Here is a 26,999-nt window from a genome sequence, read left to right on the forward strand (position 1 = left end):
CAGAGCCCTGTCGTATTTCAAGGCAACAGTTTAGGGCCACATATGGGATATCTCCGTACTCGAGAGAAATTGCATTACAAATTTGGGGGGGATTTTTCTCCCATTACCCTTTGTAGAAATTGTACATTTGTGTAAAAAAACTGCATTTACACATCCGAATTTAACGAAAAGTCATCAAACACCTGTGGGGTGTTAAGGCTCACCGGACCCCTTGTTACGTGCCTTGAGGGGTGTAGTTTCCAAAATAGTATGCCATGTGTGTTTTTTTTTTTTTTTGCTGTTCTGGCATAATAGGATCTTCCTAAATGTGACATGCCCCCAAAAACCATTTCAGCAAAATTCACTCTCCAAAATCCCATTGTCGCTCCTTCCCTTCTGAGCCCTCTACTGTGCCCACTGAACACTTGACATACACATTTGAGGTATTTCCTTACTCGAGAGAAATAGGGTTACAAATTTTGGGGGGGCTTTTTCTCCTATTACCCCTTGTAAAATTTCAAAAACTGGGTCTACAAGAACATGCGAGTGTAAAAAATGAAGATTTAGAATTTTCTCCTTCACTTTGCTGCTATTCCTGTGAAATACCTTAAGGGTTAACAAACTTACTGAATGTCATTTTGAATACTTTGAGGGGTGCAGTTTTTATAATGGGGCCATTTATGGGGTATTTCTAATATGAAGGCCCTTCAAATCCACTTCAAAACTGAACTGGCCCCTGAAAAATTCCGATTTAGAAAATTTTGTGAAAAATTGGAAAATTGCTTCTGAACTTTGAAGCTCTCTGATGTCTTCCAAAAGTAAAAACATGTCAAGTTTATGTTGTAATCATAAAGTAGACATATTTTATATGTGAATCAATATATAATTTATTTGTAATGTCTGTTTTCCTTACAAGCAGAGAGCTTCAAAGTTAGAAAAATGCTAAATTTTAAATTTTTTCATCAAATTTTGGAATTTTTCCCCAAGAAATGATGCAAGTATCGACAAAAATTTACCACTAACATAAAGTAGAATATGTCACGAAAAAACTTTCTCGGAATCAGAATGTAAAGCAAAAGCATCCCAGAGTTATTAATGCTTAAAGTGACAGTGGTCAGAATTGCAAAAAATGCTCCCGTCCCTAGGGTTATAATGGGCTCCGTCCCCAAGGAGTTAAAGCCTAAAATAGCGCTATTCTATATGTATACACACAACATCTCATCCTGAAAGGTTTTCTCAAAGTATAGGTAAACTTTAAAGAAATAAAAAAAACACATCCTTAAGTCAGGCATCTCCAAGGGAGAGCCATGGAGGTGTGTCAGCCACTGCTTTCTGCACAGAACGGTGGTTGCTTAGTGCATGGGGAGAGCCAATGGGCAAAAGATTGCAGGAGGTCCCAGTGGTTGGGCCCCCGTGATCAGACACTTACCCCCTGTCCTGTGGAAAGTGGATAAGTTGTTAAGTACCAGCGTTTGAAAGAAAAATGGTCATCTGTTCACCCACACTAATCCCATTACAGTGGGTAAAGAGCGGATGAACAGAAGTCTATATTCTGTGAATTGTGTGCTGGGAAACGCCCCACTGACTCCCTGCTGGTCACGTGAGTGCATGTGCTGACTGAGTGCTCATGTAACCAGTGACTCCTCAGCACTAGGACGTGAAGTCACAGACAATAATTATGCAAATTGAGTTGACTGGGCCCACCTCCAGCAAGCAATTCAGACAGTATAGTAGCAGATTTTTGGTGGGACATATCTCTGGACCTAAGGTACGTATTGAACTTGGGTTCAAATTCCTCTAAGGACAACAATAAATAAAGCATTATTATCATTATAATAACGTCAGCGGAGAGAACTGTGGTCGTGATGTCATCAGAGATCATTCCAAAAAGAAAAGAATTTCCTCTGTAGTATTCAGCAGCTAATAAGTACAGGAAGGATTAAGATTTTTTAATAGAAGTAATTTACAAATATGTTTAACTTTCTGCCACCAGTTGATTTAAAGAGGTTGTGCGCTGCCCTGCAGTTCGGAGCTCCGCTCACAGCATCCGGAAGTTCATTACTCCAAACGCTGTGTGCAGGCTTCCGTGTTCGCGGCCGCCGGGCGTGACGTCACGCCCGGCCCCTTCGTGATGTCTCGCCCGCCCCCTTGTGACATCACACCCGCCCCCTCTACCAAAGTCTATGGGAAGGGGGTGTGACAGCGGTCGCGAGGGGCCGGGCGTGACATCATGCCCGGCGGCTGTGAACACGGAAGCCCGCACACAGTGTTCAGAGTAATGAACTTCCGGACGCTGTGAGCGGAGCTCCGAACTGCAGGGCAGCGCACAACCCCTTTAAAAGAAAAAAGGTTTTAACCGGAGTACCCCTTTAAGGCAGGCTGTAATAAAAAGGCTTCAACCCATTATGACAACATAATGGCCTCACAGGCAAGGAGGTGGTGTTTGGTGGTTAGACCCTTGATGTGGTTTCTAACCACCAAGTTCCTGCTGTCAGCATTGACAATAAATAACCAGCATTGGAACTCACTCCCTGCTGGTTATTGACATAGGCTGTCTGCTGCTGAGAGCAGTTGTCACCTGACAGGTATGTAGAGGATTGGTGAGCAATCTCCATGCCTCCTTAAAGGAGAAAAAATGTTCTCTAATAAACTGGTGTGGAAGGTTATACTGATTTGTTAATTACTTAAAAATATTATTCCTTCCAGTACTTATCAGCTGCTGTATGCTCCACAGGAAGTTGTTTACTTCTTTCCAGTCTGACCACAGTGCTTTCTGCTTCCTACATTGTCTGTGTTAGGAACTGTCCAGAGCAGGAGAAAATCCCTATACCAAACTTCTCCTGCTCTGGACAGTTACTGTCATGGCCAGAGGTGGCAGTAGAGAGCACTGTGGTCAGACTGGAAAGAACTGCACAACTTCCTCTGGAGAATACAGCAGCTGATATATACTGAAAGGATTTATATTTTTATACAAAAGTAATTTACAAACCTTTACAACTTTTTGTCACCAGTTGATCTGAAAACATTTTGTTAAAGGGGTATTCCAGGATTTTTTTAATTTGACTATGCTAAAGGCGCTGTAAAGTTAGTGTTGTTCATAATATAGTGTCTGTACCTGTGTGTGACAGTTTTCTCATAAACTCATAAAAATATTTATTTTTACCAGCATGCAAAATGACTGTTGTCTCAGATTTTTCCCAGATTGCAATGCGGCCGAGACCTGACTCACTAGTCAGCTGATGACAGGCAGCCTGTCTGCTTCAATGTGTGGAGTGATCGAGTGGTAGGAGGGAGATCAATCTGCAACTAATGCAACAGCTGTAGGCACCCTGATTGAAAACCACAGGTCTTTTGAATTAATGCAGTTCATTTTTGTTTCAATGAATGGGGTGGCTAATGTGCGGGAGGGAGGAAAATGGAATTGTGGGATTTGTAGTCAAGGAAAAAAAAGTCAAACAGGAAATACCAGTTCACAAAAAGTTAGCCACAGTGTTATGGTAATCTCACAGCATAGCCATTTAGCCCCAAGACAAGCACAGATTTTCTTTGTCTTGTTCTACCTTAATATTTGTGAATATAAAACACACATGACAATAAATATAGACTACATCTAATGATTCCCATTTTACACTAAAAGCTGTTTTCATCACTCCAGTCCATCCTTTGTATGGATTCTTTAAGGCGGTTTAATGAGTATAGTCAGCCAGTGAATCATTTATTAGCCATGGAAAAATCTTCTATCCAGACATGTGAATCACTCCGTGTTAGCTGCAGAAAAGGCTGATTCATCACATCATTTTGTTCAATTACCATTAAAATTTTGTCACCTACTTCCGAGGTGTTTAAGGAACAAGTCATGGAGATGAGTAGCAAAAAGAACTGTTCATAGCGTCCCATACGAAGATCATTGGTGCACCTTATGTCTTTAATATGTTGCTTTCTGGGACCAAGACAAATCCATATTTATTTTTTGATAATGTTTTATGGTTGGCGAAAGGTGTAATTGTGAAGTACAATTGGTCCCCTGCAAAAACAAGCCCTCAAATGGATCGAAGGATGGAAAAATAAAAGGCAAACGCAAAAAATTTTCATTGGTTGTGTCCTCAAGGCCAAAATTAGCTGTGTCCTTAAAGGGGTACTCCAGGGAAGAGTGTGTGTGTGTATATATATATATATATATATATATATATATATATATATATATACATATATATATACAGTATATAAGCTCCAAAGCTACCACACTACCTGGATATGTTTCCTGTGAACCATTCTGTCTGATATGCATGGTTCCTGTGGCCCCTGTTTTCTTCTCTGGCTGCTTGATATTCTTTGCCATCCTTCCCTCCTCTTGCCTACATCTCTCAGCAATTATTTCAGCTCTGCTCTGCTAGCCAGCTCACTCTCTGAGAGAAAACCCCACCCTCCTGCCCTGAGGAGCAGAGAGAGGTTCAGTATCTCATTGGCTAAGACCACTCACCTTCCAACTGTCAGCACTAAAGAGAGCATGCCTCATCAGTGCAGGGCAGAATCCACATGGTCTGATGGTCTGTGTCTCAGGAGGGTGGGGGCTGCTTTCAGAGAGGAAATTGGACAGAAACAGTGGATGACTGGATGATGTAATTCCCCCAATTCACGCATGTAAGTGACAACCAAAGAGGGGAAACTACTCTACATAGCTAATGAATGATATTTAGGCAATTAAATAGGCTGATGAAAGGGAAAGGATGGGTTATCGGTTTAGTTCCCTAGAGTACCCCTTCAAGGGGTTAAAGGAAAAGCAGCATCTTCCTTACACTCTAGCAGTTCATAGATTGTCTATGGGTCCATTTACATAACATCAATATGGGGCATATTGATGGCACTCATTGGGACCATTATATTAGTCAAGAACATTTCTACATTGTGGACAGGGATACAGCTGCAATTTTTCTTCCCCTGAGGCTGCATGCCGTGAGAAAAGTGAAGCGAGCAAATGATATGCTATATGACATGATATTTTGACATGCTACATACAGAGCTGTCCTTGCTGACGTTTCCTTTAAGATGGATTTATGTCTGATGCATGATGAACATTGACCAAATAAAAAATGTTGTGATACTCTGTTCGTAGATGTCCTTATGTGACCAGACAGTGATTGATATTGAAGTCCATAACACAATTTGCAGTGATTGTCACCTTAGGCCAGTGTTTCCCAACTAGTATGCCGTAGGCTTTTTCAAGATTTCAACTCCCAGCATGCCTGGACAGCCAAAGGCTATCAATATGACTAGTAAACTATTCTATTAAACCTTTGCTCATTTTGGGTCTAGGAGTCCAGTGGGTGGTCTTACTCGGTGAATGACAGTTATCTCTGTATGAGTGTGCCTACAGATGGCTGTAAATCACTGAATAGGGCCACCCACTGAACTCCTAATCGCATAATGAGTAGAGGATTTGAGACACCGGTCATGTCATCAGTTGTGAGTGTTTTAGTCTCCTACCCCTGATGACATGCCTGGTGTTACAAAACACGTAGGGAAGGATGTGTGTTTATGTTTTTAAGGAAGTGCTAAATTTTGATACAATATAAAAAATTACATCTCTGAGGAAGAAATAAGTTAATACATATGAGTTTAAACATGTTCAATTAGGGAACTATTATTATAACAGTGTCCCAATAAAGAATTAAGCTTTTATTAGGATACTCTTATAATAATAGTTCCCTAATTGAAGGAGTTTATAACCCATTATGGATACCCCTGTCTAAGATCTACGAGGTTTGGTAATTCATGGAGTTGGGTACCCCATTTCCCTACCTTAGAATGATTTTTGTTTTTGGAAGCTTATAATATTACTCCAAGGAAAACTACAGAAAAATACATCCCCTGATGAAGCCTAGTGCGAAGCGTATATTGGGATATGCAGGTGGTTGGTTTGAGGCAGAATACGACAGGTGTCTTTTTTTTTGGCTTGTGGTAGTTTCTTTGCACTTTTCTGCTGTTTTTTTTCTCCCTCTTTCCTTCTACAGGCACTGTGTCCTTATGATATTATGTGATCACTATACCTTCTCCCTTTCTTGTCATTATTTCAGTACTCATGTATCATGAATACATTTTGAGATTGTTGGTCAAGGTACTTTTAGATTGATATTGACACAGTTTTCTGCATCCGTCTATTATTGCTCTGCTAGTGCGACCATCTATTTTTCTGTTGGTCCAGTCTAGTGCCTTATACTCTTCTTGTGCTTTTTAGAGGTGTTATCCAACATAAGGTGACTTAAGAACTTACCTGCCAGACAGTAATGGACCTGCTTAGGAAGGGCCCGTGCTTGTCTTGGGGCTAAATGGCTGTGTTGTGAGTCTACCATAATGCTGCCCCTTTTTTTTGTGTGTGAAATGGCTATTTCCTGTTGGAGTTCCCTCCCTCCAACTACAAGTCCCAAGATCTTGTTTGTAAGTGTGAGGTCACTTTACTTTTTCCCACACATCAGCCACCCCACCAATTGCAGCACAGCTGAGCTACATTGCATGCTGTGCTGTGCTTGAAACTACAATTCCCTGCAGCCCAGTGGAGAGTGATCTTCCTTCCACCCAGCAGTCACTCCACCCATTGAAGCACATACAGGCTTCCTTTCAACACCTGACTAATGATCTATTGTCTTAGGCCGCACTGCTGGGGTAACTCTCCTTTTTGTATGCTGCTAATGAACATCCGGGGCAAAGATCACTTAAGAATTATGAGACAATCAATGAAACACAAGTGCTGACACTATATTATGAACTACACTAACATTTTTACAGCCCCTGTAACACAGTCAAATAAAAATATAATATTGTTGTTTTTCTTTGTGATTGATGCTTTTTCTTCTAAAGCTTATAGTATGGTAACATTGAAAAAGACATCATGTGATCTAATGGAGTCATGTGGCACCACTAACTATGTCCTCCAGTGGCAGACTAGTGAATGCACAGATATAATTTTTGTGCAATTCCCCAGGATCCCCTTGTTATTTTTCACTTGATATTCTAAAATGTTAAAACATATTCATGGTACATATTATGGTACAGTTGCCAGATGAAGAATACGCTCCCCTGCAATTTACTAAAGTGGTGTAATAAAATTGTTTTATGAGTGTGCGTGTGGCTATCACCTCATGGTTTCTATTTATAGGATGCTTGAAAGTTTTGTTCCACAAATAATTAAAAAAGTAAAAAAGAAGTAAAAGCCTATTAACCAGCATCAGGAAAGAGTTCAGTTTTCTGCAGTCCGTTCATAATAGAACGCTCTGTAAAGTCATACTGAAATGACCGGCAAATGTACAGATGGCTACTCTCTCTCATTTAAATCTCTCCCACAGAGTGTTTCATATTGTGACTATATAATTTACTTTCTCCTTGTAGGAAGCTAAAACATAATTTGCTTTGGGCATTTCAAAAGAAGTTCTTTTTTTTTCTGCTCATAAAATTCTGTGGATTATTTCAGTTATACAGAAACAATTTCTGTAATGGTTATAAAATATTGATATAGAATGTAATGTATGTAGAGGGTGTGTTCACATTATGATTATGCAGTATGTCCTGTTGAAATAGGATTCCATCATATACGTGCACATACAGGCAAGAGCCCAATTCATGGGAATGGCCTGAATGTAGTTAACTTGAGCATATCTACTTGGATGTATACACTTAAATGTTTGGGAAATTACCTGAATGTCATCACTAATTTATTATGTTCCGTCCATACAATAAACCCTTCTAGTACCTTGTAGATGTAGGGCCCAGCTGTCATGACCATGGGTGGATATGGAGAGTGAGCCCTAAGCTGTCCCTAGAAACACTCTCCCTGCCTACTTGACCATCCACCCTAAACGGCGGATCGACAACTTGGAGCCGGACTCTCCCTGCGCTAAAGTGCAATGGGCTTAAGGAACACAAATATACTTACACAGTTGGGGACAGGTCAGAAACATAATGGGAAAACATTCAAATAACCAGATAAACCAGACAGGATATAAATATACAAACAAGGCAGGATATAGTGTACTAACATACAGTTCAGAAAGCGGAATCAAGATAAACGGCAGATATGAATACATGAACAAGACTAGATATGGAATAAGTATACAGCAGAAACCAGGAGATGCAGGGGATGAAGGATGAACAGATGAACTGAATGTCAAACACTAAACAAGTCAGGAAACATAGAACACAGTTCACACTGGACATTGAACAAAGAAACAAACAAGACACCCACTCCAAACATGGAGGGATATCAGTAACAAAGCCAAATAGACTGCTAGCCAGCGGGCACCCTCCACCATGTGATCAAGATACTGGCCTAGAAGGAAACAGAAATATAATACACAGAACACGAACGGATCATGATAACAAACAGGAATATTACAAAACCAAACTCCATAACATGGAGGAATATGGGTCAGGATACCAAACCGGAATCTAACAAAACCAAACTCTGTAACATGGAGGAATACGGGTCAGGACTCTAAATAAGAATATTAAATACTTAGCACGGGTACAAGCAAGACTCACAGTGTGAACACAGACTAAGCAGAGTGGACATACATAATCCTAAAAACTGACAGATGTACTTAAAACCAAACTGACTGAAATCTATATCATACAAGACTATTAACCATGGTTAAAACTCAGATATATGACAAGATAAATAAAAGGTGCAAGATAAACCAGACATGGTCAGAATAGCACTAATCACCAGCAGCGAGTACCAGCAGAGCTCGGGTTTAAATAACCCCACCCAAGCTGCCAATAGGCTGAGAGCATTAACTCTTCCAAAACTGGGAAGAATTAGCATAGAAACTGCTTGAGAAAGGCTTCTTGTGTGCAGCCGAAATGTTGCCTTGATGTTTGAGCTGGAATAAACGCCACTGCTTTTTCACCGTATATGGAGTGCTACAGCCTTCTTTTTGCTATACATATATATATATATATATATATATATATATATATATATATATATATATATATATTTTAGTGTTGTACAGAATATATAATTTGTGATGTTAGGAGGCAGCTTTGAGTGACTTTTGCAACAAATTTTTTTTAAATGTCTCATGACTCATCTCTGCAGGACTATTGCAGAAAGTTAAAGGGGAACTACGGTGAAAACAAATGTTTTCAAATCAACTGGTGCCAGAAAGTTAAACAGATTTGTAAATGACAATATATACAGAGAAAATTGTGTAGTTCTTTTCAGTCTGACAACAGTGCTCTCTGCTGACACCTCGGCCCATGTCAGGAATTGTCCAGATTAGAAGCAAATCCCCATAGAATACCTCTCCTGCTCTGGACAGTTCCTGACATGGACAGAGGTATCAGCAGAGAGCACTGTAATCAGACAAAAAATAACTATACAACTTCCTCTGTAGCATACAGCAGCTAATAAGTACTGGAAGGGTTAAGACTTTTAAATGGAAGCAATTTACAAATCTGTTTAACTTTCTGGCACCAGTTGATTTAAAAAAAAATATTATTTCCACTGGAGTACCCCTTTAACCGCTTCCCAACCCATGATATACATGTACGTCATGACCGGGAAGGTTTTCCCGACTTATGAAGTGCATGTACGTCATGCAGATAATGGCTGCTTCTCCCGACGCACACGGTAAGATAGCCAGCCATCTTGCTTTGGGATCTAGGGGGGTTTCACCGCGATCGCTACTATCAGCTAGTCAAATCTGACTAGCCAATGCCAGCGTTTCGCAATGAAAATCCTGAGCAGAGCAGTGTGTGTGTCTCAATCATGGGGATCGGGACACACACACTGCTCTGCTAAGTGTCACCAGTGTCCTGTCCCCCTTCCCTGGTGTCCCTTACTGGTCTCGAGCTCCCGCAGCTGTGCCCTCCTGCATGCTTCACTTCTGGTAAAACGTGTGCAACAATTTTTTTTTTTTTTGGGGGGGGGGGGGGGGGGGGTAAATGAGCTGCTTAGTTGTACAGAAGTAAAAAAAAATATCTATATATATATATATATATATATATACGGTATATATCTATATATATATATATATATATATATATATATATATATATCTATATACAGTGGGGATCAAAAGTTTGGGCACCCTAGGTAAAAATTTGTATTAATGTGCATAAACAAGCCAAGGAAAGATGGAAACATCTCTAAAAGGCATCAAATTACAGATTAGACATTCTTATAATATGTCAACAAAAGTTAGATTTTATTTCCATCATTTACACTTTCAAAATAACAGAAAACAAAAAAATGGCGTCTGCAAAAGTTTAGGCACTCGGCAGAATTTATAGCATGCACTGCCCCCTTTGCAAAGCTGAGACCTGCCAGTGTCATGGATTGTTCTCAATCATCATCTGGGAAAACCAGGTGATGTCAATCTCAAAGGTTTTAAATGCCCAGACTCATCTGACCTTGCCCCAACAATCAGCACAATGGGTTCTTCTAAGCAGTTGTCTAGAAAACTGAAAATAGTTGACGCTCACAAAGCTGGAGAAGGCTATAAGAAGATAGCAAATTTTTTCAGATGTCAATATCCTTTGTTCGAAATGTAATTAAGAAATGGCAGTCATCAGGTACAGTGTAAGTTAAAACAAGATCTGGAAGACCAAGAAAAATATCAGACAGAACAGCTCGCAGAATTGTGAGAAAAACAATTCAAAACCCACGTTTGACTGCACAATCCCTCCAGAAAGATCTGGCAGACAATGGAGTTGTGGTACACTATTCCATTATAAAGAGATACTTGTACAAATATGGTTTTCATGGGAGAGTCATCAGAAGAAAACCTCTTCTACATCCTCACCACAAAAATCAGCGTTTGAACTTTGCAAATGAACATATAGACAAGCCTGATGCATTTTGGAAACAAGTTGTGTGGACAGATGAGGTTAAAATTGAACTTTTGGGCCTGAATGAGCAAAGGTACGTTTGGAGAAGAAGGGGAACAAAAATTTATGAAAAGAACCACTGTCCAACTGTTAAGCATGGGGGTGGATCAATCATGCTTTGGGGTTGTATTGCAGCCAGTGGCACAGGGAATATCTCAGGAGTAGAAGGAAAAAGGGATTCAATAACATTTCAGCAAATTTTGGATACTAACTTGATGCCATCTGTGAAAAAGCTAAAGTTAAAGAGAGGATGGCTTCTACAAATGGATAATGATCCTAAACACACCTCGAAATCCACAGGAGATTACATCAAGAGGCGTAAACTGAAGGTTTTGCCATGGCCTTCACAATCTCCTGACCTCAGCATAATTGAAAATCTATGGATAGACCTTAAAGGGGTATTCCAGGACAAACCTTTTTTTTATATATCAACTGGCTCCAGAAAGTTAAACAGATTTGTAAATTACTTCTATTAAAAAATCTTAATCCTTCCAATAGTTATTAGCTTCTGAAGTTGAGTTGTTGTTTTCTGTCTAACTGCTCTCTGATGACTCACGTCCCGGGAGCTGTGCAGTTCCTATGGGGATATTCTCCCATCATGCACAGCTCTCGGGATGTGACATCATCATTGAGCAGTTAGACAGAAAACTTCAGTAGCTAATAACTATTGGAAGGATTAAGATTTTTTTAATAGAAGTAATTTACAAATCTGTTTCACTTTCCAGAGCCAGTTGATATATATAAAAAAATGTTTTGCCTGGAATACCCCTTTAAAAGAGCAGTGCGTGACAGACAGCCTAGAAATCTCTTGAACTGGAAGACTTTTGTAAGGAAGAATGGGCAAAGATACGTCAAACAAGAATTGAAAGACTCTTGGCTGGCTACAAAAAGCGTTTACAAGCTGTGATACTTGCCAATGGGGGCAGTACAAGATATTAACACTGCAGGGTGCCCAAACTTTTACAGATGCCATTTTTTTTGTTTTTTGTTATTTTGAAAGTGTAAATGATGGAAATAAAATCTAACTTTTGTTGACATATTATAAGAATGTCTAATCTGTAATTTGATGCCTTTTGGAGATTTTGCCATCTTTCCTTGGCTTCTTTATGCACATTAATACACATTTTTACCTGGGGTGCCCAAACTTTTGATCCCCACTGTATATATATATATATATATATATATATATATACACACGTATATATTCAGAATTTAAGTGGTCCCTAAGAAAATGTGCTTTCGAACTTTCGTAGAAAAGTAGCCATGTTGTGGATGTAAATTAAAGGGGTATTCCAGTAAATGTTCCTATTTGACTATGCTACAGGGGCTGTAAAATTAATGTAGTTCATAAAATAGTGTCTGTACCTGTGTGTGACAGTTTTCTTATCCCAATATAATTTTTTACCAGCATACAAAATGACTATTGTCTCAGATTTTTCCCAGGTTGCAATGCGGCCGAGACCTTACCTCACTAGTCAGCTGATGACAGGGAGCCTGTCTGCTTCAATGGGTTGAGCAATTGCTTGGTGGGAGAGAGATCAATCTGCAACTAATGCAACAACTGTAGGCACCCTGATTAAAACCACAGGTCTTTTGAATGGATGCAGCTCATTTATGTTTCAATGAGTGGGGTGGCTGATGTGTGGGAGGGAGGAAAATTGAATTATGGGACTTGAAGGCAAAAGAAGAAAACTCAAACAGGAAATACCAATTCACTAAAAGCTAGCCACAGTGTTATGGTAATCTCACAACATAGCCATTTAACCCCAAGACAAGCGCAGATCCTTCCTAAGAATGTCCATTACTATCTGCCAGGTACGTACTAAAATCCCATGGTAGAAAACCCCTTTAATAACTAAATTTATTTGGCATGACTAATTCTCTTACAAGTAAAGAGTTTCAAACATAGAGAAAGACATTTTTTTCAAATTTTTCACAATATTTTAGAGTTTTTCACTAAAATTGCTTCATGTATCAACACAAATTTACCACTAATATAAAGTACAATATGTCTCAAAAAAAAAAAAAACAATCTATGAATCACTTTGCCAGATAAAAGCAGTTCAAAGTTATTACCACTTAAAAAGACACATGTCAGATTTGAAAAAACGGACTGCAACAAATAAATGACAAAACTAGCTGGGTCATGAAGGGGTTAATGTGGGCACCAGAGTTTTTTTTTTAAATTTTTTATCAAAGAGCCTGTATAGAAATGGGGCACTTTCATTCAGAAGCCACAATATGAAGGTATTCTCTTCTAGAAATATTGGAGTACCTTATGGGGGCATGCTGCGTCATAGTGCACTATTGGACATGGTGAACAAATTGACTGGGCTCATTGGGTTCATAAAATTTGCCACAGATAGGAGCACTATGTTCTCATGGGATCACTGGGGCTGGTACTGATAGTTGTTATGTCAGTATTATGGAGGCACCATAGGCCCTGCACAATCTCAGGATGGGACCCTTTTAGCAAATATATCATCAGCTCAAAGTTCAAACAGTAAATTGAGCAGCTCTCTATGTCTCTCTCCCAGCATAAAGTTCCAGCATATTTTTAAGCTTTTTTCAGTTGCTTTCTACTACTCTCTGTATATGTTGGTGCTGGCAAACAGCTGATCGGTAAGGGTGCCTGGGTGTCAGACCTCCAATGAGGATAAAGTGGAGCACAGGGGTTGTGATATGTTTGGCGCTAAAGTTGTAGTACAGGACTGGGGTGCAGTAGTTATCAAGTTTGTGACGCCAGAGTGTAGTATACTGTAGGTGTATGATGAGGAATGTAGTATCACATGGCTAGAGTGATGCAACCCTGTATCACCATGAAGATTTCACAATCCACTATTTCATAGATGCTTTCTTCCATACACATGGCCCTAGGAAATAAACCCTCTAAAGCCAGTGTTTATGGAAAACCACTCGGTACTTTACTTTACTCCTGGTGAAGATCAACACAGTAATAACACTCAGATATGAAGTACAGTTCTTTAGGTTACACTTTAGGAGCAAATAGTAAAGTTTCACTAGTCACAGTCCAGAAGATATTGGAAGATATTTTTTTTAGGTTTTAATGATTTTAGTCCTACTTTACTTTTGGTCAAGTTTCCCTCTTGCTGTATGCATGAGAGTCAAAGGCAAGGTCTGCCCTGAGCATTATACAGTCCATCTAGGTAAGGCCGACTTGTTCTTGGGACCGTAAATTTTCAGTGAGGCTTGTAAGTTGTACACTGCACTAGCTTTTAAGTCCAATGTAACTGAGCAAACTGTCTGGGGTCTTCACCAGGGTGGTCCATGGAAAATGTTGCAAGGATCCCTTCCTGCTTATTGTCTGGGTAATGCTGTGCCACAATTTTTGAGTGTATCCAGAAGATAATCCCAAGACTAGGCAGGTCATGAGAAATTAACACACCTAGTTCTTTGTTGCAATAAGGTTCATAGAATATGTTTCTCCTTAAAGGGGATACTCCACTGCTCAGCGTTTGGAACAAACTGTCAGACTGTTCCAAACTCTGGAGGTGGGAGCTTAGCCCCACTCCCGCATGACGCCACGTCCTGCCCCCTCAATGCAAGTCTATGGGAGGGGGCGTGGCAGCCGCCACGCCCCCTCCTATAGACTTGCATTGAGGGGGCGGCGTGTAACATCATGATGGGGCGGGGCTATGATGTCTCGAGCTCCCGGTGCCGCCTCCAGCGTTCGGAACAGTTTGTTCCAAATGCTGAGCAGCGGAGTATCCCCTTTAATGCTGCTCTTTTTTGTACCTTTGAGCGTTAGCTCATACACTGACTAACATGCACTCTGACCGGAGGCCAAAGCTGGACTGAATAGAATCAGGATTTTGCATTCCCTATCCTGGGAATAGGGGTGATTAGGACAGTCTTTGGCATTGAATGGTTAAGGGGTTAGACATAAGACAAAGTAGCACTGCAACAGATTTATGGGTAGAAATAGTTAACCCCTTACACTCCATATAAGACTCAATGCATGCATGTAACACATAGAAACCCAGGAAATACAATTGTAATGTAATAAACACAAAAATATTGGCCTCCGCACTTTAAAGGAAGGTATTTATGGAAAGAAGAACGAACGGGCACCAACGTAACTAGGAGCACATACACTACACTGAGTGCGGGGTGGAGAGGGATTAGCTGCCCTTAGCAACTAGTTCAGGAGGTGCAAAAAGGACACAGAAGATGGCACTCACCACATGCCAGACGGCAGCTTTATTCAGGAAAAGCGATGAATAACAGGTACAAGCGGGTATGGCAGATGTGGCATGGGCAAACCGGACTTTAGAGAAATACTTTTGCAGCAAACCTTGTAAGATAACAGCCCCCTGAACTAGGTTCACTGTGGCAGCTGGTGATTCTGTGCTTGGCCACCACAATAGACCATCAATAAAAAATGTATTTTGGGCTTTCTGTTAAAACCCCTGTAACTTACTATTAAAGGAGTATTTAGGTACAAATGTCTGAAAGAGATGAGTTCTTTCCTGCATTCTATAAGGGTTGCTGAACCAGAAAAGTACCAGCTGCCATCTTCTGCAGTTAGATGGGGTCACAGGACGACCATTCTCCTGATAGGTGGGAATCCAAGAAGTGAGACCTTCACCTATCAGACTTTTATGGTACCTCTTATCGTATTACTCCTTTAACCCTGCTATTTTATTCAAAGATTAAAATACATTTCTGAGTAAAAACAAAATGATCTCCTTTCTCCTTTCCAAAGAATGTCTGGTGTCCTGAGCAGATGTCTTTCATATGACACAGTGCTCTTTCAAGGTTGTTGAAGCTTGGTAAATGTGCACAATACAGTGGCAAAAGTCCAAAACGTCAGATAAGATGGATAACACGACTGTTCGATGTGAGGCCAATGGGATGCCTAATTTTAGCAGCAGATGGTTTTTTTTATAAGCAAAGGAAATTGTAACTGTATGCTGTATCATATTAAGCACATCCGCAGGTAGAAGGCATTTTAGGTGGTTTTGTACCGTATATACTCGAGTATAAGCCGAACCGAATATAAGCCGAGGCGCCTAATTTCACCCTAAAAACCCAGGAAAAATTATTGACTCGACTATAAGCCTAGGGTGGGAAATACATTATCCCCCCATGTAATCATCCAGACCCTTGTCATCATCATCCCCCCTATTCATCATCACCGCCTGTCAATCCCTTCATCAGTGGTCTTCAACCTGCAGACCTCCAGATGTTGCAAAACTACAATGCTGGGAGTTGTAGTTTTTAAACCTCTGGAGGACTACAGGTTGAAGACCACTGCGGCCTTCATCATCATCAAGCCCCCCCCCCCCTTTTGTTTTGTACTCACCTCCCCTCGGCGGGAAGTTAGGGTGAGCTGGTCCAGGCCATCTATGCTGCAGGGACTGTCCTGTGAGGAGGCTTATTCGTTGCAGGCTGTCCATTTTCACCGGGGGCCCTCTTCTCCGCGCTTCGGGCCTGCCCCAGACTAGTGACGTTGCACAAGAACGTCCCTGTGTGTCGTCGTCAAGGCAACGTCACTAGCCCGGGGCAGGCCTTATGCGCAGAGAAGAGGGCCCCCCAGTGAAAATGGACAGCCCGCAATGACTGACCATCCCCACAGGACAGTCCCTGCAGCATAGATGGCCCGGACCAGCTCACCCTAACTTCCCGTCGAGGGGAGGTGAGTACAAAACAAAAGGGGGGTGGGGGTTCTGGATAATGACGAAGCATGCTGGGAGTTGTAGTTTTGCAACATCTGGAGGTCCGCAGGTTGAAGACTGCTGAGAAGGGATTGACAGGTGGAGAGTTCACTCGAGTATAAGCCGAGGGGGGCGTTTTCAGCACGTTTTCGTGCTGAAAAACTCGGCTTATACTCAAGTATATACGGTAACTTCAAAGCTCCTTTATTGCTAGTATGCATTCAAAACACTGAGAGACACATGGTTGACTCCAGGTAGATGTTGACTCTTATATGATTGGGTCATAGTGGACTGATTGACTATGCCAGGCCCAGCTTGTCATGCAGAGCATGCATGTCTAGATTTCCATGGGTCACCAAGCCCAGCAGGCCCTGGCATCTGTTTCTGGTTTCTGATGTGAACCTAGGACAGAGGTATAATTCATATTAATTCCATCATATAAGATGTAGTAGATAACCAAAAAAAAATGGTTTTAATTTGTTTATCATTCTAGAATAAAGTTATTACAAGTGAAAGATAGAGACATTGAAGTGTCTTTATATACAGATGAAGAAAAGTTCTGTATAATAAAGGTGATATAGGTAATCCCCTATATCAGAAGAAAATATCCAAAAAGGCCCCTAATACAGACCCCAGCCAAACTCCTCCTTAATACAAAACAGACTCAGACCACATACCAGACTACTCTTTATTAAGAAGCTGTGGCCATTAAAAAAAAAAAAGAAAAAATCCTTGGAGCTTTTGAAAGGGTTTATACTTTTTTGCTATGCCATCCTGTTCCAACGATATTGGAGTTTTACTATTTGCACTTAAAGAAATATTGTAGTGGAATATAACTTATCCTCTCTCCGAAGGATAGGGGATAAGTTATAGATCGCGGGGGGTCCAACCGCTGGGCCGCGGCAGTCCACAGGAAGCCCCATGTTGTCCCTTGCAGGAAGCCACGGCAGACTCTATGGAATACAGGAGGGGGCGTGTCGGCCACCACGTCATGCGGGGGACAGAACCCCCTTCCTGCGAACTGCCGCAGCCCCATTCAGGAGTTCTATATATACACTTGGCTCTTTGAAATAACTTTGTTGCATACTTTTGCGCAAGTGACAAATTACACCAAAAATTTGGGACTTTTTGCCTAACATTTTCCTGAAGTTATTTCTTCAAAATGCTTAACTATAAGTACAGTTCATTGAGCGCATTACCACAAATTTACATTGTTGCATTTTTTGGATGCAACTCTACCTGACCTTTGAAACTTATTTAGCTTTCTATGAAGAACATGTGACTCTTTGGAAACGGTTGGGGAAAAAAATCAGTTCTTTAAATATATTGTGGAGAGAGTTAGCAGTGTAAGAAGATTTTTTATTTTTTTTTGCTGCAATAAAATTATACAGTGAGAAAATTGTCAATAAATGATGGGAACACGCTAATCACAGCAGTCAGTAGAAGCGGCATAAAGACGTGCGCTCTATCAAGTAGTGGTCATTGATTCCGGAGAACAGCAGATGGCTGCTGACAATCTACTTTTCCTTATAAACTCAGCAGCAGTGCAAGGAATCGGAGAACAGGGACAAGTGAGAACAAGTTGAATATAGAAAATGTGCCAGACAGTAAACAGGTGGTGGAAAAAAAGGAACAAACATACAGATGTAGCTGAGCTGTGTGTGTCATTTGACATGATTTTAGGCCGATATGAGAATGTTTTATTAGTGGTTGTCCATAGAACGTCAGGAAGCCTACTAAATCACTTTGGGGGAGATTCATCAAAACCTGTCCAAAGGAAAAGTTGCTGAGTTGCTCATAGCAACCAATCAGATCACTTCTTTCATTTTTGAAAAGGCTCTGAAAAATGAAAGAAGTGATCTGATTGGTTGCTATGGGCAAATCAGCAACTTTTCCTCTTGACAGGTTTTTGTTAAATCTCCCCCTTTGTCTTCTATTTCTGAATTTTATTAAACTTTTTGTTTAGAATAAAGGACTCCAAACAATGGAAGTCAACTCTTCTCTGGTGAGATCCAGTTACATTCAGGTGGCTCTACCACTAGGCAAGTTATGCAGTGTTTCTCAACCAGGGTACCTCTAAAACATTGTTGCAAAAAGTTAGATACAAGCCTACATATTGTATACAGTACATACCGAAAGTTTGGAAACACCTTCTCATTCAGAGTTTTCTTTATTTTCATGACAATGAAAATTGTAGATTCACACTGAAGGCATCAAAACTATGAATTAACACGTGAAATTATATACATAACAAAAAAGTATGAAAAATATGTCATATTCTAGGTTCTAGCCACCTTTTGCTTTGATTACTGTTTTGCACACTCTTGGCATTCTCTTGATGAGCTTCAAGAGGTAGTCACCTGAAATGGTCTTCCAACAGTCTTGAAGGAGTTCCCAGAGATGCTTAGCACTTGTTGGCCCTTTTTGCCTTCACTCTGCGGTCCAGCTCACCCCAAACCATCTCGATTGGGTTCAGGTCCGGTGACTGTGGAGGCCAGGTCATCTGGCGCAGCACCCCATCACTCTCCTTCTTGGTCAAATAGCCCTTACACAGCCTGGAGGTGTTTGGGGTCATTGTCCTGTTGAAAAATAAATGATGGTCCAACTAAACGCAAACCGGATGGAATAGCATGCCGCTGCAAGATGCTGTGGTAGCCATGCTGGTTCAGTATGCCTTCAATTTTGAATAAATCCCCAACAGTGTCACCAACAAAGCACCCCCACACCATCACACCTCCTCCTCCACACCAGCACACCTGTGAAGTGAAAACCATTTCAGGTGACTACCTCTTGAATCTCAACAAGAGAATGTGTGCAAAGCAGTAATCAAAGCAAAAGGTGGCTACTTTGAAGAACCTAGAATATGACATATTTTCAGTTGTTTCACACTTTTTTGTTATGTATATTATTCCACATGTGTTAATTCATAGTTTTGATGCCTTCAATGTAAATCTACAATTTTCATAGTCATGAAAATAAAGAAAACTCTGAATGAGAAGGTGTGTCCAAACTTTTGGTCTGTACTGTATCTTTCTTAGTAAGAATGCTCATGCATATAAAACAGAATGCAGGCATATAAGAAGCAGTGTATAGAGATAAGTGAGCCACAACCATAGAACCCGTTTCACTCAGAACTTTGCCTAAAATTATGTTTGGCGAACATTAGAACTATGCCAGGTTAGCTTTGTGTGAGCCTGGCAACTGTGCTATTATAGGAGAAAGGATAATGAGCACATGGCGTTCTGGCACCATTTCAGCATTGGGTGATAAAATTAGGAGCATTGAATGATGTCAGGCTAGCCAGGAATACTTTGCAGCTAGCAGCAAGATCACATGACCGCGGGTATGGCACTCATTGCATGCATACAGCTCCTAGGTCAATTAAGAGACAGCATAGGGATAAGTTTAAAAGAAGTGATGAAAACCTTATGCACTGCGTTGAGGCTTCCACCTCGGTGAGACAAACTGAACAGTGAGCACAGAATAACTCATCGTAGCACTACAGAGCCCAGCAATAGAAAGCTTCCACACTACAACACAAAGCAAAGCATTGTGCAGTGGGCTGACCTGCATAACTGTATCCAGTGATTCTGCTGCACTACAGATCCCAGCAGTGTGACTGCACCAACAAACCCATAGAAAGAATTCACAGTACAACACAAAACAAAGCATTGTAGCATTGCAGTTGTGCATTGTGCTGACCTGCAGTACTGTGTCCAGGGGTTCTACACTACAGATCCCAGCAGTGGGTGTGCACTAGTGAGCCCAGCCATAGAAAGATTAAAGAGGAAGAAACTTGAGTGCTCATCTCACCTGTGCATGCTTCAGGTGCATGGACTGGTGTCCTCAAATGTTACTTTAGCAAGTTGAATCCATCATACTCAAGTATGGTAAAACTTAACATTTTGAAGAAGTTAAAATCTCAAGCCATGGACATGGACAGCAGACACCATACTCATGAAAGAATGAGCAATATTTACATGTTTCAGGTCTCAAGGACTCTTAATCTTAGTTGCTCAAACAGAGAAAGGAAATAAATATATATAGAAAATCCTAACCTCAAATCCATTAAATCACTTCCAACAGGCATATCACAAAGAGAATATATATGTATATAAGGGAAACTCCGGTAATTAAATGGGCACTCTCATCAAGGACCTCAAGGACGAGGACAGGGTAGAAGAAGAAACACCCCTGCCATCTTATCTACCAGTAAACATATTATTGGCATTATCAGCACTGTTGGCACCACCTATTTTCTCAGGCCCAGTGCAGGTAGCAGCAGCAGCTGGGTGCCTGGTGGTGGTAGTAGTAGCAGCAGCAGCAGCAGCACCATCATCATTTTCTCCAGGGGTTGTGTTGTTTTGTAGGATAATACAGCCATTGTGGACTGGTTTGCTCATTCTTTTTTCATCTCAGGAGCAGAAAGAGCCTGACCATATGACTTTGAGCCAGGTGTCAGTGAATTCCTTATCATCTACAGTTACATATCACGCTGGAAATGTCCTTTCTAGAAGGTCTGTTCCATTGTCTCTGTCTTCTCCCTCCTAGTTCTAAGCAGAAGGATAACATTAGCCATGGGGAGCCGTTATTTGAGGAGGACAGTCTTTGGAGTGTGCTGCAGAGATGGTGGAGGTGGAAGCAGTGGTGGTGATATTGTAAGGCATCATGGTGGATATGTTGAGGGGGAGCAAGGCGCTCAAGATCAGACATCAGAAGTTTATACTGAGAGGAGTGTTGGGGACAATGAGGAGAAGTTTGATGATGATGATGATGAAGTTTTAGACAGGAACTGGGAACCAGGTAACAAGGAGGTGAGGTGTTCAAAGCTGGAGGGTACTGTCTGCTGTCCGCTGACTACTACTAGCACTAGTCCACCACCCCTGCTGTTTGATGGCTACTGCAACAATTAGTCCACCTCCCCTGTTGTCCACCACCTGTGCTGTCTGCTGACTACTACCACTATTCCACCACCCCTGCTGTCTGCTGGATACTACAATAACCACCTTTTCACTACTTCCTGTTGTCCGCTTGCTACAACAACAACTAGTCCACCAATGCCTGCTGTCCACTGAATACCACAACTGCCACCGGTCCACCACCCCTGCTATCCATTGGTTACTACAACAACCACCAGTAGGCCCTAGGGCCCAAGTTTAGGAATTACAACTCTACTTAAGCACATGGAGGGGCATGACAAGACCAGGCTACAACTATTACTAGTCCAACACTGCCTACTGGCTACAACTACCACCAGTCCACCACTCCTGCTGTCTGCTGGATACTACAACAGGTATAAGAAGGGGGAGAAGTGAAATAAAACTTAACTTTTATTAAATGCTGTTAAGTAACATATATATATATATATATATATATATATATATATATATATAGTGAATAATGTACTCACTGAGAGGATACTGATGGTGACCCCTGATCAATATGGACACAACTAAGACTTACAGTTAGTATATAATAAAATATACTGCCAAAAACTTGTATCAAATATCATCATATATCAACCAAATAGGACCAATCACAGTCCCCATACAGATTGTAACGGCCATATGTTAGGATCTAGCAATCGGACCATACACAATGTCCTATGCGTTTTGTTTCACCCGAGTTGGTGACCTCATCAGGGGCTCTCCACAATGTGTGTCCAAAACAAGTTAGGACAGTGCATCCATACAGTCTGTCCTACATCACATATAGGTCATATATGCCAACTGCTTGGGGCTGCCGATACAGTTACAACCCCAAATGCAATAATGACAGTACAAATAAATTGTGCCACCATATCTTAATATAGCTTTAGGACAGACTCCGGTGATTCCTGCAAAAGAAAATACATATACAAGATACCATCAGCCTGTGGTCCATACTAGGGACATCACTTGTAAAGGGAAAGGACGATCAACTAACAGTTACGGCATCCTGTCAGATTCTTCCAGTGCGCACCCGCAGTGGCGGGGAGCCGTGCGATACTGCCGGCTGCTAGCGCAGATGTGGGAGAAAGACAGCGTCTGGTGACATATCCAGTTCCAAGAATAAAATACAATCATACGGACCTAAGATAAAGCATTTGGACCCCAGTGTATTCAAACAAACTAGGGGACCGGGTGGGAGGACACAGGACCCAATGAGCCCAGAGCAAGTAAAGGGAGCAACCAACTGAAAACGGCTCATAAAGATACTTATCCATACCTACAACCGACAAGGGATGAGGGCAATCCTAGTAGAGTGGGGACAGGGCTTATAGAAGGGGCCTAGTGAGCCTAGTATAAAGCCTAAGCATCCCTACACTATGTCCTATTCCTGATCGGCCCTGTATTTCCCTAGTTAGAGGATGGGTACCTGTAAGGCTGACTACAGCCCCCACTATCTTCCTACCTACCACCCTCAAGAAGGTATCCCTTGCCAGATAAAAATTATAGAAAGCTGGTAAAGCACAGTCACTCGTTTAATCCTTTAGGGGTAACAATATCCATGGCTACTACAACTACACCAGCCCACCACTCCCTTCAGTTTTCTGGCTACAGCTACAATTAGTCCTCTACTCAGGGCTGCCATCAGAAATTTTGGGGCCCTTTAGACAGCTCAAGGCCTGGTTTCTCCCTGTATGCACTAGCAGCCCCCTATAAGTAGGGGTTACTCCCTGTAGGTAGGTCCCCCTGTATATAGTTGCAGCCCCCCATATACAATACAGTAGTAGCCCCCCCCCCTCTTTATGTAGTAGTAGCAGCCCCCCTTTAGGTAGGTGTTAGCAGCAACCCCCTTTAGGTAATAGTAGTGGCAGCTCCTTTTAGTTAGTAATAGAAGCAGCCCCCTTAGGTAGCAATAGCCAGCAGCCCCCTTAAGTAGTAATAGCCAGCAGCACCCCCATAGGTAGTAATAGCCAGCAGCCTCTTTAGGTAGTAATAGCAGCCCCCTTAGGTAGTAATCAGCATTCCCCTCAGGTAGTTATCAGTAGCCCCATTATCTATTAATAGCCAGCAGCCCCCTTAGGTAGTAATCAGCAGCCCCCTCTGCTAGTAATAGCCAGCAGCCCCCCTTAAGTAGTAATAGCCAACAGCACCCCCTTAGGTAGTAATAGCCAACAGCACCCCCTTAGGTAGTAATAGCCAGCAGGCCCTTTAGGTAGTAATAGCAGTAGCCCCCTTAGGCAGTTATCAGCAGCCCCCTTAGGTAGTTATCAGCAGCCCCCTTAGGTAGTTATCAGTAGCCCCCCTTAGGTAGTTATCAGTAGCCCCCTTAGGTAGAAATCAGTAGCCCCAATAGGTAGTAATCAGTAGCCCCCTTAACAAAAGAAAAAAAAAATCCTGGCTCAAGCACGGTCCATGGTCTCTTCTTTTCTGTATTCTTTTGCGATCTGTGTCCCAGAGCATGATAATATCATGAGTGCAGAGGACGTATACCCGGGCCTCTTGTCAGCGCCTGCATATTGTGGGCGGCCCACAAGAGTGATTGACAGGGCAAGGAGCCAATGGCTCTTCGCTCTATCAATCAGCCGAGCCCAAGCGCCGCATTGAACTATAGCGCATCTGTAGGACACGCTTATAGTTTAATGTGTCCTGAACCGACCATGGAAGCAGGAGACTGCTGTGTAAACATTGGTCCCCTGCTTCTGTGCTGTGGCAGCTGCAGGGGGTGCAGCGTGGGCCCTGGCCCCAGGGAGCCCGAGCTCCTTACTGGAGTACTGGCTGTGCCCCCCTGACGGCGGCCCTGCCTCTACTGTCTGCTGTCCCCTGGCTACAGCCACCACTTATCACCAATGCCTGCTGTCTTTTGCTGAATACGACAAGTACCACCAGTCCACCACCCTTGCTGTCCTTTGGCTACAACAACCACCAGTAGGCAAGAGCCCAAGTTTAGGAATTACGACTCTACGTAAGCACACTCTACGTACAAGCACAACTATCACTAGTCCAACACTGTCAGCTATCTGCTGGCTACAACTATCACTAGTCCACTACCCCTGCTGTCAGTTGGATACTACATCTACCACAAGTCTACCACCCCTGCTGTCTGCTGGCTTTAACAACTACCACCAGTCCACACTGCCTGTTGTCCACTGGCTACAGCTACCACTAGTCCTCCACTGCCTGCTGTCTGCTATCTACAGTTGCCAATAGTTCACCAATGCCTGCTGTCCGCTGGATACTACACTACCACCAGTCCATCACTCCTCCTGTCTGCTGGCTACTACAACAACCACCAGTCCACCACCCTTGCTGTCTGCTGGCTACTATACTACCACCAGTTCACCGCCGCCTGCTGTCCACTTCCTACATCTACCACTAGTGCACCACTGCTTGCTGTCCCATAACTATAGCTACCAATAGGCTACTACTGCCTGTTCTCCACTGCCTACAGCTACCACTAGCCATTATATCTTCTGATACCTCCGTGTACATTTTAACAACGGTAGGCATCTGCCAACAACCAGGAATACTTTACGAAGCTTTATTTTAATGTTAAAAAGCATACACAATCTGCTAGTGCAGTGTGTTTTTTTATCAAGCTGTTGGTTGCCATGGGTTAGCCTTAAAACCACTTTAAAACTACTTCAATAGATTCCTAGGTGATGCTAGCAGTGTTTTACTTAGTAGTGTTAGCTCTTAGGCAGGGTTATACACAAGTTTTGAAGTGTACCCATCATCAACAAAAACATTTTATATAATGTAGATAATACCATTTTATGTATATGTGTAATATACATTGGTTAAAAAATGTGTATATTTTTGTCTCTGCAGCATGTGTGTCTCTATGATGAGTCCAAATACAGGAAGTGTGGGTGGACAAGCAGGGCGCTGTACACTGAGGACAAGCAGGGCTCTGTGCAGTCAGGAAAAGCAGGGCTCTGTACACTGAGGACAAGCAGGGCTCTGTGCACTGAGGACAAGCAGGGCTCTGTACACTGAGGACAAGCAGGGCTCTGTACACTGAGGACAAGCAGGGTTCTGTACACTGAGGATAAGCAGGGCTCTGTACACTGAGGACAAGCAGGGCTCTGTACACTCAGGACAAGCAGGGCTCTGTACACTGAGAACAAGCAGAGCCCTGTACACTGAGGACAAGCAGGGCTCTGTACACTGAGGACAAGCAGGGCTCTGTGCACTGAGGACAAGCAGGGCTCCGTACACTGAGGACAAGCAGGGCTCTGTGCAATGAGGACAAGCAGGGCCCTGTACACTGAGGACAAGCAGGGCCCTGTTCACTGAGGACAAGCAGGGTTCTGTACACTGAAGATAAGCAGGGCTCTGTGTATGGAGGCTCTATGACACACTTTCTGCTCACCCATCTGGATGATTGACAAGCCAGGAGCCTGCACAGAGCCCTGCTTGTCCCGCCCTCACTTCCTGTATTTTGGACTCCTCATAGAGACACACACAGGCAATAGCTGCAGGGACAACATTTCCCCCCCAAATATATACACATTTTGTAACCAATGTATATTACAAATATACATATAATATCTACATTATATAAAAGTTTTTGTCGATGGCAGGTACACTTTAAGGGCTATTGAATTGGGGTTTTGGTTTGAACTTATTCGCAGCAAACTGAACCTTTTTGAAAAGTTCTGCGAGTCTGTCGAGCGAAACTATTCAAAAGTTTGCTCAACTCCAGCATTGTGCACTAGTACATATACACACCACGGTAATACAGAACTCGTGCATTTTTACTAAGTAAACTATATTATAATAAACTATGTAGGCTTGGATCTAGCATTATGTAACAATGTTTTAGGTACTATATCTACAATGAGTATAGGGTGTCCCTTTCTTTCTCCCTGAGTAGGACCTCTTTTAAATAATTAATGTTTCCCTATAAATTGTATGCAATTTTGTGCTAATAAATAAACTCTACGCCCGACATTTATCATTGACTTTAGACAGTTTTTTGTGTCTAGAAAAAGTGCAAAAAAGGCGCAAGCAGGGTTTATTTGCGCCTTTTTTGCACCTTTTGGTTTACACATTTCTGCTGATTTTGAGTTGTAATCTACAGATTTTGGAAATACACAAGATATGGAAGGGTTTTATGAACTGCGCCTTTTTGTAAAATGGCGCCAAAAAGGAGCAAAGCCACTGTAAAGTCCCTTAAACTACACCAGCCCAGACTTAGCTTAACTTTCTGGTGTATATGAAGAGAGAAATTTCAGAAAATGTGACCTGCGCAAAATGTATCAAATGCTCCGTGGCCATTTAATAAATTTGGTGTTCCTACACATTACCAGCACACAAAAAAGGGTGTAGAAAAATGCTTCACTTACACCTACAATCATAAATGCTTCACTTACACCTACAATCATAAATGCCGACCACATGTTTTAGAGTGACTCTTGTTCTTTTTTTTTCCTTCTTCTTTTTTTTTATTTCTTTGGAGGAAACCAATTGGGGGCATCTATTTAATGGGGGGGGGGGGTTTCCCACCTTCCTACTGGTGAGATTCCCT

At 41.9% G+C, this 26,999-nt stretch overlaps 1 protein-coding gene across 2 annotated transcripts in view; it reads left to right on the forward strand.

Annotated features, from left to right (window-relative positions):
- The window catches only part of HCN1 (hyperpolarization activated cyclic nucleotide gated potassium channel 1), a 437,731-nt gene that overhangs the window by 353,017 nt on the left and 57,715 nt on the right, over nt 1-26,999 (forward strand). The gene's annotated exons all lie outside the window — the stretch shown is intronic.

This window comes from Hyla sarda, chromosome 1 (genome assembly GCF_029499605.1).
Source record: "Hyla sarda isolate aHylSar1 chromosome 1, aHylSar1.hap1, whole genome shotgun sequence".
Lineage (NCBI taxonomy): Eukaryota > Metazoa > Chordata > Amphibia > Anura > Hylidae > Hyla > Hyla sarda.